Source organism: Arachis stenosperma, chromosome 6 (assembly GCF_014773155.1).
Source record: "Arachis stenosperma cultivar V10309 chromosome 6, arast.V10309.gnm1.PFL2, whole genome shotgun sequence".
Taxonomy (NCBI): domain Eukaryota; kingdom Viridiplantae; phylum Streptophyta; class Magnoliopsida; order Fabales; family Fabaceae; genus Arachis; species Arachis stenosperma.
In genome coordinates, this window is record NC_080382.1 from 131,108,755 (window position 1) to 131,120,426 (window position 11,672).

Below are 11,672 nucleotides of genomic sequence, written 5' to 3' on the forward strand. Positions count from 1 at the left end.
ATGAAGAATTATAGGTGTTTCCATAGGGTTCTCCTAGGTAATTCACCTCTTCCATTGAAGGGTTCTCAGGATCATAGGCTTCTTCTTCAGATGAAGCACCCTTAGTACTGCTTGGTGCATTTTGCATTCCAGACAGACTTTGAGAAATCAAATTGACTTGTTGAGTCAATATCTTGTTCTGAGCCAGAATGGCATTCAGAGTATCAATCTCAAGAACTCCTTTCTTCTGATTTGCCCCATTGTTCACAGGATTCCTTTCAGAAGTGTACATGAATTGGTTATTTGCAACCATCTCAATTAGTTCTTGGGCTTCTGTAGGCGTCTTCTTCAGATGAAGAGATCCTCCAGCAGAGCTATCCAAAGACATCTTGGACAGTTCAGAGAGACCATCATAGAAAATACCTATGATGCTCCATTCAGAAAGCATGTCAGAAGGACATTTTCTGATCAATTGTTTGTATCTTTCCCAGGCTTCATAGAGGGATTCTCCATCCTTCTGTCTGAAGGTTTGGACTTCCACTCTAAGCTTACTCAATTTTTGAGGTGGAAAGAACTTTGCCAAGAAGGCATTGACTAGCTTTTCCCATGAGTCCAGGCTTTCTTTAGGTTGTGAATCCAACCATGTCCTAGCTCTGTCTCTTACAGCAAAAGGGAATAGCATAAGTCTGTAGACCTCAGGGTCAACCCCATTAGTCTTGACAGTGTCACAGATTTGCAAGAATTCAGCTAAAAACTGATGAGGATCTTCCAATGGAAGTCCATGGAACTTGCAATTCTGTTGCATTAGAGAAACTAATTGAGGCTTAAGCTCAAAGTTGTTTGCTCCAATGGCAGGGATAGAGATGCTTCTCCCATAGAAGTCGGGAGTAGGTGCAGTAAAGTCACCCAGCACCTTCCTTGCATTGTTTGCATTGTTGTTGTTTTCGGCTGCCATGTGTGCTTCTCCTTTGAAGATTTCTGTTAGGTCCTCTACAGAGAGTTGTGCCTTAGCTTCTCTTAGCTTTCGCTTCAAGGTCCCTTCAGGTTCAGGATCAGCTTCAACAAGAATGCCTTTGTCTTTGTTCCTGCTTATATGAAAGAGAAGAGAACAAGAAAATATGGAATCCTCTATGTCACAGTATAGAGATTCCTTGAGGTGTCAGAGGAAAAGAAAAATAGAAGAAAGAGGTAGAAGAATTCGAACTTAGTGAGATAGAGTTCGAATTGTGCATTGAGGAGGAGTGATACTCCATAAATAGAAGGATGTGAGAAGAGAGGAAGAGCTTTTTCGAAAATTAAGTTAAAGAATTTGAAAACATTTTGAAAAACACTAATTAATTTTCGAAAATAAGAGTGGGAAAGAAATCAAGTGATTTTTGAAAAAGATTTTGAAATTAGAAGTCAAAAAGATTTGATTGAAAACTATTTTGAAAAAGATGAGGTTAAGAAGATATGATTGGTTTTTAAAAAAATGTGGTTGAGAAGATATGATTTGAAAACAATTTTAAAAAGATTTGATTAAAAAAAATTAATGACTTGCCTAACAAGAAAAGATATGATTCAAACATTAAACCTTTTCTCAACAGAAAAGGCAACATACTTGAAATGTTCAATCAAATCATTAATTGTTAGCAAGTATCTTTGAAAAAGGAAAGAAATTGATTTTGAAAACATTTGATTGAAAAGATATGATTTGAAAAAGATTTGATTTTGAAAAACTTTGAAAACTTGAAAAAAAATTGATTTGAAAACAAAATCTTCCCTCTTGTGCCATCCTGGCGTTAAACGCCCAGAATGGTGCACATTCTGGCGTTTAACGCCCAATGCACTACCTTTTTGGGCGTTAAACGCCCAGCCAGGCACCCTGGCTGGCGTTTAAACGCCAGTTTGCCTTCTTCACTGGGCGTTTTGAACGCCCAGCTTTTTCTGTATAATTCCTCTTCTGTATGTTCTGAATCTTCAATTCTCTGTATTATTGACTTGAAAAGACACAAATTAAAAATATTTTTGGATTTTTAATAATGAGGAATAATCAAAATGTAACTAAAATCAAATAACAATGCATGCAAGACACCAAACTTAGCAGTTTGTATACTACTGACACTAACTAAATGAGAATGCATATGACAAACAACAAAAATACTCAAGACAAGAGAATTTAAAGATCAGAGCAAGGAAATCATCAAGAACATCTTGAAGATCACTTAAGACACATGAATGAATGTAAGAAGAACAGAAACATGCAATTGACACCAAACTTAATATGAGACACAAGACTCAACAAGAAACATACAATATTTTTTGTTTTTATGATTTTTTAATTTTTTTTGGTTTTTTTTTCGAAAATTAAGTGGAAAAGAAAATAAAGATATCAAAATTCTTAATGAGAATTCCAGGAATCATGCAATGTTAGTCTAAAACTTTAGTCTAAAGAAATTAGACATGGCTAGCCAAGCTTCAGCAGAACATTGCATTCAAGAGCTAAATTGATGAAGATCAATTAGCTTCGGTGATGATAAGAACATCACCTTGAAACACTAGAATTCGTTCTTAAGAACTCTGAAGAAAAATACCTAATCTAAGCAACAAGATGAACCGTCAGTTGTCCAAACTCAACAATCCCCGGCAACGGCGCCAAAAACTTGGTGTGCGAAATTGTGATCACTACTTTTCACAACTCAAATAATCCCTAGTAATGGCCCCAAAAACTTGGTGCTCAATACCATGGCATAAACACAACTTTGCACAACTAACCAGCAAGTGCACTGGGTCGTCCAAGTAATAAACCTTACGCGAGTAAGGGTCGATCCCACGGAGATTGTTGGTATGAAGCAAGCTATGGTCACCTTGTAAATCTTAGTCAGGCAGACTCAAATGGGTATAGTGATATACGAATAAAGCATAAAGATAAAGATAGAGGTACTTATGTAATTCATTGGTAGGAACTTCAGATAAGCGTATGAAGATGCCTTCCCTTCCGTCTCTCTGCTTTCCTACTGTCTTCATCCAATCCTTCTTACTCCTTTCCATGGCAAGCTTATGCAAGGGTTTCACCGTTGTCAGTGGCTACCTCCCATCCTCTCAGTGGAAATGTTCAACGCACCCTGTCACGGCACGGCTATCCATCTGTCGGTTCTCAATCAGGCCGGAATAGAATCCAGTGATTCTTTTGCGTCTGTCACTAACGCCCCGCCTTCAGGAGTTTGAAGCACGTCACAGTCATTCAATCATTGAATCCTACTTAGAATACCACAGACAAGGTTAGACCTTCCGGATCCTCTTGAATGCCGCCATCAGTTCTTGCCTATACCACGAAGACTCTGATCTCACGGAATGGCTGGCTCGTTTGTCAGGCGAGCACTCGGTTGTCAGGCGATCAACCATGCATCGTGTATCAGGAATCCAAGAGATAAACACTAGAGCCTTGGTTGCTCGTAGAACAAAAGTGGTTGTCAGTCACCTTGTTCATAGGTGAGAATGATGATGAGTGTCACGGATCATCACATTCATCAAGTTGAAGAACAAGTGATATCTTGGACAAAGAACAAGCGGAATTGAATAGAAGAACAATAGTAATTGCATTAATACTCGAGGTACAGCAGAGCTCCACACCTTAATCTATGGTGTGTAGAAACTCCACCGTTGAAAATACATAAGAACAAGGTCTAGGCATGGCCGAATGGCCAGCCTCCCAATGATCTAAGATAGCATAAAATGAAAGTAGCTACTCCGATATCTCAATACAATAGTAAAAGGTCCTACTTATAGAAAACTAGTAACCTAGGGTGTACAGAGATGAGTAAATGACATAAAAATCCACTTTCGGGCCCACTTGGTGTGTGCTTGGGCTGAGCAATGAAGCAATTTCGTGTAGAGACTCTTCTTGGAGTTAAACGCCAGCTTTTATGCCAGTTTGGGCGTTTAACTCCCATTTAGGTGCCAGTTCCGGCGTTTAACGCTGGAATTTCTGAGGGTGACTTTGAACGCCGGTTTGGGCCATCAAATCTTGGGCAAAGTATGGACTATCATATATTGCTGGAAAGCCCAGGATGTCTAATTTCCAACACCGTTGAGAGCGCGCCAATTGGGCTTCTGTAGCTCCAGAAAATCCACTTTGAGTGCAGGGAGGTCAGAATCCAACAGCATCTGCAGTCCTTTTCAGTCTCTGGATCAGATTTTTGCTCAGGTCCCTCAATTTCAGCCAGAAAATACCTGAAATCACAGAAAAACACACAAACTCATAGTAAAGTCCAGAAAAGTGAATTTTAACTAAAAACTAATAAAAATATACTAAAAACTAAACCAAATATACTAAAAACATACTAAAAACAATGCCAAAAAGCGTACAAATTATCCGCTCATCAGGCCATTTTCAACTCTGCAATGTTAATGTTACCCTTGGGGTTTCTGCACATCATAGTTTCCTAATGCACATCATACATTTGATGCTTTAATTCTAGTTATGCTATTGCCTAAGACAGCTGCATGAAATGAACCATTAGTTGACACTCATTCCTTCTAATATCCTCTTTGAACTTTCTACTATTAGGCATTACTTCATACAGACTAATTTATAATGATAGAACAGAAGTAAATATTATGCCATTCTAATAATTTTACTCTATCTAAAGTACAAAAACCACCAACCAGGAGACAATGATATCATATTTGATCTACTTTTTGAGGAGAAACTAATGGCATCTCAACAGATTGGGTAAAGTACTATTTTGGTCCCCTACGTTTGGGGTGAATTCTGTTTTAGTCCCCAACGTTTAAACTGTTCTATTTTAATCCAAAAAAATTTTAATTTGCATCAATCGGGTCCTGCCGTTAAGTGGGTGTCAAATTATTGACGCCGTGTCCGACGTGGTGGTGCACAAAATTGTGATCCATTCTTTTCACTACTCAAAAAGTCCCCGGTAATGGCTCCAAAAACTTGGTGCTCAATACCATGGTCTAAACATAATTTCACAACTTCGCACAACTAACCAGCAAGTGCACTGGGTCGTCCAAGTAATAAACCTTACGCGAGTAAGGGTCGATCCCACGAAGATTGTTGGTATGAAGCAAGCTATGGTCACCTTGTAAATCTCAGTCAGGCAGATTCAAATGGTTATGGATGATATATGAATAAAGAATAATATAGAGATAGAGATACTTATGTAATTCATTGGTGAGAATTTCAGATAAGCGTATGGAGATGCTTTGTCCCTTCCGTCTCTCTGCTTTCCTACTGTCTTCATCCAATCCTTCTTACTCCTTTCCATGGCAAGCTGTATGTTGGGCATCACCGTTGTCAGTGGCTACAATCCCGTCCTCTCAGTGAAAATGTTCAACGCACCCTATCACGGCACGGCTAATCATCTGTTGGTTCTCAATCAGGTTGGAATAGAATCCATTGATTCTTTTGCGTCTGTCACTAACGCCCAGCCTTCAGGAGTTTGAAGCTCGTCACAGTCATTCAATCATTGAATCCTACTCAGACTACCACAGACAAGGTTTAGACCTTCCGGATTCTCTTGAATGCCGCCATCAATTCTAGCTTATACCACGAAGATTCCGATTAAGGAATCCAAGAGATAAACATTCATGCCTTGTTGCTTGTAGAACGGGAGTGGTTGTCAGGCACGCGTTCATAAGTGAGAATGATGATGAGCGTCACATAATCATCACATTCATCAAGTTCTTGAGTGCGAATGAATATCTTGGAATAAGAACAAACTGAATTGAATAGAAGAACAATAGTAATTGCATTAATACTCGAGGTACAGCAGAGCTCCACACCTTAATCTATGGTGTGTAGAAACTCCACCGTTGAAAATACATAAGAACAAGGTTCAGGCATGGCCGAATGGCCAGCCTCCCATGATCTAAGAACTAGACATCCAAAGATGATCCTAAGATCGAAAATGATCTAAAGATGAAAATACAATAGTAAAAGATCCTATATGTAGAAAACTAGTAGCCTAGGGTTTACAGAAATGAGTAACTGACAGAAAAATCCACTTTCGGGCCCACTTGGTGTGTGCTTGGGCTGAGAATTGAAGCATTTTTGTGTAGAGACTTCTCTTGGAGTTAAACACCAGCTTTTGTGCCAGTTTGAGCGTTTAACTCCCATTCTTGTGCCAGTTCCGGCGTTTAACGCCAGGCAGTTTTGAGCTGATTTGGAACACCGGTTTGGGCCATCAAATCTCGGGCAAAGTATGAACTATTATACATTGCTGGAAAGCTCAAGATGTCTACTTTCCAACGCCGTTGAGAGCGCGCCAATTGGGCTTCTGTAGCTCCAGAAAATCCACTTCGAGTGCAGGGAGGTCAGAATCCAACAGCATCTGCAGTCCTTTTCAGTCTCTGAATCAGATTTTTGCTCAGGTCCCTCAATTTCAGCCAGAAAATACCTGAAATCACAAAAAAACACACAAACTCATAGTAAAATCCAGAAAAGTGAATTTTAACAAAAAACTAATAAAAATATAATAAAAACTAACTAAAACATACTAAAAATATACTAAAAATAATGCCAAAAAGCGTACAAATTATCCGCTCATCACAACACCAAACTTAAATTGTTGCTTTTCCTCAAGCAACTGAAAATCAAATAAGATAAAGAGAAGAGAATATACAATGAATTCCAAAAACATCTATGAAGATCAGTATTAATTAGATGAGCGGGGCTTTTAGCTTTTTGCCTCTGAATAGTTTTGGCATCTCACTCTATCCTTTGAAATTCAGAATGATTGGCTTATATAGGAACTCAGAATCCAGATAGTGTCATTGATTCTCCTAGTTAAGTATGATGATTCTTGAACACAGCTACTTTATGAGTCTTGGCCGTGGCCCAAAGCACTCTGTCTTCTAGTATTACCACCGGATACATACATGCCACAGACACATAATTGGGTGAACCTTTTCAGATTGTGACTCAGCTTTGCTAGAGTTCCCAATTAGAGGTGTCCAGGGTTCTTAAGCACACTCTTTTTGCCTTGGATCACAACTTTATTTCTTTCTTTTTCTTTCTTTTTCTCTTTCTCAATTTTTTTTCGTTTTTTTTCTTCTTCTTTTTTTTTGTATGCACTGCTTTTTCTTGCTTCAAGAATCATTTTTATGATTTTTCAGATCCTCAGTAACATGTCTCCTTTTTCATCATTCTTTCAAGAGCCAACCATTCATGAACAACAAATTCAAAAGACATATGCACTGTTTAAGCATACATTCAGAAAACAAAAGTATTGCCACTACATCAAAATAATTAATCTGTTATAAAATTTAAAATTCATGCAATTCTTCTCTTTTTCAATTAAGAACATTTTTCATTTAAGAAAGGTGATGGATTCATAGGACATTCATAACTTTAAGGCATAGACACTAAGACACTAATGATCACAAGACACAAACATAGATAAACATAAGCATGATTTTTCGAAAAATAGAAAAATAAAGAACAAGGAAATTAAAGAACGGGTCCACCTTAGTGATGGCGGCTTGTTCTTCCTCTTGAAGATCTTATGGAGTGCTTGAGCTCCTCAATGTCTCTTTCTTGCCTTTGTTGCTCCTCTCTCATGATTCTTTGATCTTCTCTAATTTCATGGAGGAGGATGGAATGTTCTTGGTGCTCCACCCTTAGTTGTCCCATGTTGGAACTCAATTCTCCTAGGAAGGTGTTCATTTGCTCCCAATAGTTTTGTGGAGGAAAGTGCATCCCTTAAGGTATCTCAGGGATTTCATGATGAGTGGGATCTCTTGTTTGCTCCTTCCTTTTCTTAGTGATGGGCTTGTCCTCATCAATGGGGATGTCTCCCTCTATGTCAATTCCAACTGAATAACAGAGGTGACAAATGAGATGAGGAAAGGCTAACCTTGCCAAGGTAGAGGACTTGTCCGCCACCTTATAAAGATCTTGGGCTATAACCTCATGAACTTCTACTTCTTCTCCAACCATGATGCTATGAATCATGATGGCCCGGTCTATGGTAACTTCGGACCGGTTGCTAGTGGGAATGATTGAGCGTTGGATAAACTCCAACCATCCCCTAGCCACGGGCTTGAGGTCATGCCTTCTTAGTTGAACCGGCTTCCCTCTTGAATCTCTCTTCCATTGGGCGCCCTCTTTACAGATGTCTATGAGGACTTGGTCCAACCTTTGATCAAAGTTGACCCTTCTAGTGTAATGGTGTTCATCTCCTTGCATCATGGGCAAGTTGAATGCCAACCTTATATTTTCTGGACTAAAATCTAAGTATTTCCCCCGAACCATTGTAAGCCAATTCTTTGGGTCCGGGTTCATACTTTGATCATGGTTCTTGGTGATCCATGCATTGGCATAGAACTCTTGAACCATTAAGATTCCGACTTGTTGAATAGGGTTGGTAAGATCTTCCCAACCTCTTCTTCGAATCTCATGTCGGATCTCCGGATATTCACTCTTTTTGAGTTTGAAAGGGACCTCGGGGATCACCTTCTTCAAGGCCACAACTTTATAGAAGTGGTCTTGATGCACCCTTGAGATGAATCTCTCCATCTCCTATGACTCGGAGGTGAAAGCTTTTGCCTTTCCTTTCCTCTTTCTAGAGGTTTCTCCGGCCTTGGATGCCATAAATGGTTATGGAAAAACAAAAAGCAATGCTTTTACCACACCAAACTTAAAAGGTTTGCTCGTCCTCGAGCAAAAGAAGAAAGAAGAGAGTAGAAGAAGAAGAAATAGAGGAGATGGAGGTGGCTTTGTGGTTCGGCCAAGGGGGAGAAGTAGTGTTTAGGGTGTGTGAAAATGAGGGAGTGAAGATGGGTTTATATAGGGGTGGAGAGAGGGGTAGGGTTCGGTTATGGGAGGGTGGGTTTGGGAGGGAAAGTGGTTTAAATTTGAATGGTGAGGTAGGTGAGGTTTTATGAAGGATGGATGTGAGTGGTGAAGAGAATAGTGGGATTTGATAGGTGAGGGGTTTTTTTGGGGAAGAGTGGTTGAGGTGATTGGTGAAGAAGAGAGAGAGTGGTGAGGTAGGTAGGGATCCTGTGGGGTCCACAAATCCTGAGGTGTCAAGGAAAAGTCATCCCTGCACCAAGTGGCGAGCAAAAATGCTCTCTGTGCCAATTCTGGCGTTAAACGCCGGGCTGGTGCCCATTTCTGGCGTTTAACGCCAACTTTTTGCCCTTTCCTGGCGTTTAACGCCAGTCTGGTGCCCCTTTCTGGCGTTAAACGCCCAGAATTGTGCCAGACTGGGCGTTAAACGCCCATTTGCTAGCTTCACTGGCGTTTAAACGCCAGCAAGTTCTCCTCCAGGGTGTGCTGTTTTTCTTTCTATTTTTCATTCTGTTTTTGCTTTTTCAATTGATTTTGTGACTTCCCATGATCATCAACCTACAGAAAACATAAAATAACAAAGGAAAATAGATTAAATATAACATTGGGTTGCCTCCCAACAAGCGCTTCTTTAATGTCAGTAGCTTGACAGTGGGTTCTCATGGAGCCTCACAGATACTCAAAGCAATGTTGGAACCTCCCAACACCAAACTTAGAGTTTGAATATGGGGTTCAACACCAAACTTAGAATTTGGTTATGGCCTCCCAACACCAAACTTAGACTTTGACTGTGGGGGCTCTGTTTGACTCTGTTTTGAGAGAAGCTCTTCATGCTTCCTTTCCATGGTGACAGAAGGATATCATTGAGCCTTAAACACAAAGGATTCTTCATTCACTTGAATGATCAATTCTCCTCTGTCAACATCAATCACAGCCTTTGCTGTGGCTAGGAAGGGTCTGCCAAGGATGATGGTTTCATCCATGCACTTTCCAGTCTCTAGGACTATGAAATTAGCAGGGATGTAATGGTCTTCAATCTTTACCAGAACATCCTCTACTAGCCCATAAGCTTGTTTTCTTGAATTGTCTGCCATCTCTAGTGAGATTCTTACAGCTTGTACCTCAAAGATCCCTAGCTTCTCCATTACAGAGAGATACATGAGGTTTACACTTGACCCTAAGTCACACAGAGCCTTCTTAAAGGTCATGGTGCCTATGGTACAAGGTATTGAAAACTTTCCAGGATCCTGTCTCTTTTGAGGTAATTTCTGCCTAGACAAGTCATCCAGTTCTTTGGTGAGCAAAGACGGTTCGTTCTCCCAAGTCTCATTACCAAATAACTTGTCATTTAGCTTCATGATTGCTCCAAGGTATTTAGCAACTTGCTCTTCAGTGACATACTCATCCTCTTCAGAGGAAGAATATTCATCAGAGCTCATGAATGGCAAAAGTAAATCTAATGGAATCTCTATGGTCTCAGTGTGAGCCTCAGATTCCCATGGTTCCTCATTAGGGAACTCATTGGAGGCCAGTGGACGTCCATTGAGGTCTTCCTTAGTGGCGTTCACTGCCTCTCCTTCCTCTCCAAGTTCGGCCATGTTGATGGCCTTACATTCTCCTTTTGGATTCTCTTCTGTATTGCTTGGAAGAGTACTAGGAGGGAGTTCAGTAATTTTCTTGCTCAGCTGTCCCACTTGTGCCTCCAAATTCCTAATGGAGGATCTTGTTTCAGTCATGAAACTTTGAGTGGTTTTGATTAGATCAGAGACCATGGTTGCTAAGTCAGAGTGGCTCTGCTTAGAATTCTCTATCTGTTGCTGAGAAGATGATGGAAAAGGCTTGCCATTGCTAAACCTGTTTCTTCCACCATTATTATTGTTGAAACCTTGTTGAGGTCTCTGTTGATCCTTCCATGAGAGATTTGGATGATTTCTCCATGAATAATTATAGGTGTTTTCATAGGGTTCTCCCATGTAATTCACCTCTTCCATTGAAGGGTTCTCAGGATCATAAGCTTCTTCTTCAGATGAAGCATCCTTAGTACTGCCTGGTGCATTTTGCATTCCAGACAGACTTTGAGAAATCAAATTGACTTGCTGAGTCAATATCTTGTTCTGAGCCAATATGGCATTCAGAGTATCAATCTCAAGAACTCCTTTCTTCTGATTTGTCCCATTGTTCACAGGATTCCTTTCAGAAGTGTACATGAATTGGTTATTTGCAACCATTTCAATTAGTTCTTGAGCTTCTGTAGGCGTCTTCTTCAGATGAAGAGATCCTCCAGCAGAGCTATCCAATGACATCTTGGATAGTTCAGAGAGACCATCATAGAAAATACCTATGATGCTCCATTCAGAAAGCATGTTAGAGGGACACTTTCTGATTAATTGTTTGTATCTTTCCCAAGCTTCATAGAGGGATTCACCTTCTTTCTGTCTGAAGGTTTAGACTTCCACTCTAAGCTTACTCAATTTTTGAGGTGGAAAGAACTTTGCCAAGAAGGCATTGACTAGCTTTTCCCAAGAGTTCAGGCTTTCTTTAGGTTGTGAGTCCAACCATATCCTAGCTCTGTCTCTTACAGCAAAAGGGAATAGCATAAGTCTGTAGACCTCAGGGTCAACCCCATTAGTCTTGACAGTGTCACAGATTTGCAAGAACTCAGCTAAAAACTGATGAGGATCTTCCAATGGAAGTCCGTAGAACTTGCAATTCTGTTGCATTAGAGAAACTAATTGAGGCTTAAGCTCAAAGTTGTTTGCTCCAATGGCAGGGATAGAGATGCTTCTCCCATAGAAGTCGGGAGTAGGTGCAGTAAAGTCACCCAGCACCTTCCTTGCATTGTTGGCATTGTTGTTGTTTTCGGCTGCCATGGGTTCTTCTTCTTTGAAGATTTCTGTTA

The 11,672-nt window shown here is 40.1% G+C and overlaps 2 non-coding genes across 2 annotated transcripts; both read left to right on the forward strand.

Moving 5' to 3' along the window:
* Positions 1 to 421: 421 nt before the first annotated feature.
* On the forward strand, positions 422 to 529 carry LOC130937514 (small nucleolar RNA R71). The gene has a single exon (XR_009068730.1). It is a non-coding gene; the product is annotated as a small nucleolar RNA R71 (small nucleolar RNA).
* A 10,601-nt stretch (positions 530 to 11,130) lies between these two features.
* Positions 11,131 to 11,238, forward strand: LOC130937275 (small nucleolar RNA R71). The gene has a single exon (XR_009068498.1). It is a non-coding gene; the product is annotated as a small nucleolar RNA R71 (small nucleolar RNA).
* Positions 11,239 to 11,672: the final 434 nt, after the last annotated feature.